The sequence below is a fragment of the Triticum dicoccoides genome, unplaced genomic scaffold (genome assembly GCF_002162155.2).
Source record: "Triticum dicoccoides isolate Atlit2015 ecotype Zavitan unplaced genomic scaffold, WEW_v2.0 scaffold41206, whole genome shotgun sequence".
NCBI classification, from domain to species: domain Eukaryota; kingdom Viridiplantae; phylum Streptophyta; class Magnoliopsida; order Poales; family Poaceae; genus Triticum; species Triticum dicoccoides.
The window spans coordinates 1-1,499 of NW_021270355.1; the positions used below are offsets into that span (position 1 = coordinate 1).

The following is a 1,499-nucleotide window of genomic DNA, read 5'->3' on the forward strand; positions in this document are numbered from 1 at the left end:
CCTTCCCTTCCACTCTATTCCATTGATGCAAATTTTTCTCTTTTTTTCATGATTGACCACTCGCAATGGAGTTGGAAGCAGGAGGGATGTGGGTCAGGCATCTGCATGTGCTGCTGAATTCGATTGATGGTTCTTGATTGCTGAGTAATTCCTGTTAGTTGTTATATGTGCTGCTGAATTCTCTAGTAGGGACTTGATTCATGTTGGTTGCTGACTTCATTGTTGATTGTTGATTGTCGAGAGAAAATCCAAGTGAGTGGTTGCATGCTGGCGCTGGCGATGCATCATCTCCCGCCCATGCAGCCTCCCCACTATGCCTCCACACCCAGATTTGAGTCCTCTCGGTCTCCATCCCCCGTCTATGGTCGGCAACAACAATCACAATGATAGCTAAGTGGTGCAACCAGGGGATGGCATACATACGTTGTTGCCGTCGGCTGGCCTCTGCTCGCATTCAGGAATGATGCGTGTTTGCTTTACTGTAGGTGCTTTGGCGCTCTGTATTTGCTTGTTGTAGATGCTCTGCTTCCTCTGTTTGCTGCTTTGTCGTGTAGCAATCAGGTGGTTTGTAGCTGCTGATGTAATCCAAGATGAAGCAGGCACACATGTGGACGCTGCTTCTCGCTTGTCTAGCTGCAACTGATCGCTGGACAATCACTTAGGGCAGTATCATTGCCATATAATTATTGCAGAGTTGTGTAAGTTTGATTCATGAATGATAGGACCAAGGAAGGATAAATGAAATGCTTTGCAGTTCAAAAGAGAGTTAACAATGATTTAACGACGTTGGATGGCTGAATGTGCTCCTAAAGAAGGTCTGTATGAACATATCAAGCAAGTCCTGCTAGCAATGCTTCATTCATACAATTGTTTCTTGTGTTGTTACTTATATAGTGAGTGACAAGTTTGCAATCTCATATATGCAGAGGTCGGCTGCTAACAGGTTCCAGGTGGCTGGGATTGAGGAAATTATATCAGGAAACGAGTGAGCCTTTTGTTTTGTGGTTCAGCAACGTTCTCTATTATAGTGTACATTATATTTGTTTCCTTCTCTTTTTATAATTGTAACTGAATCTTTTCTCTCTTAACATATTGAAATCAAGACTGTTTTTCTTAAATGAATTTACATTTTAATGCTTTAAAGCACTATAAAATCTCATGTTGAGTGTGTAAATTCCCATCATTTTGTTGTTATGGAGCTCTAAAAATTGACATTTTTCTTACATTTCCTTGCTCTTAATTTTCATATCTGAACTGTGATCGTTGCTTACCAATTCTCACATCCATTTCTATCAGTTTTACAAGGATGCATCCCTTTTTACATGGGGAAGCAGATAACAATAACGAACCAAGCAAGATGACTATGGTGCGTGACCTCAAGCTATGATAGGACAGAAACTGGATCTTCTGTGCCCGTTGAAGATGAGATGGATGAAGTTACTGATGAAGCAATTGGTGCAAAGCTCAATATTTTATATACACAGAAAAGGGCAATTTCT

General features: G+C 41.1%; 1 long non-coding RNA gene across 1 annotated transcript; it reads left to right on the forward strand.

Moving 5' to 3' along the window:
• The first annotated feature begins 6 nt into the window (after nucleotides 1–6).
• Nucleotides 7–1,493, forward strand: LOC119346480. Its single transcript, XR_005167748.1, has 3 exons — nucleotides 7–815; nucleotides 927–985; nucleotides 1,297–1,493. It is a non-coding gene; the product is annotated as an uncharacterized LOC119346480 (long non-coding RNA).
• Nucleotides 1,494–1,499: the final 6 nt, after the last annotated feature.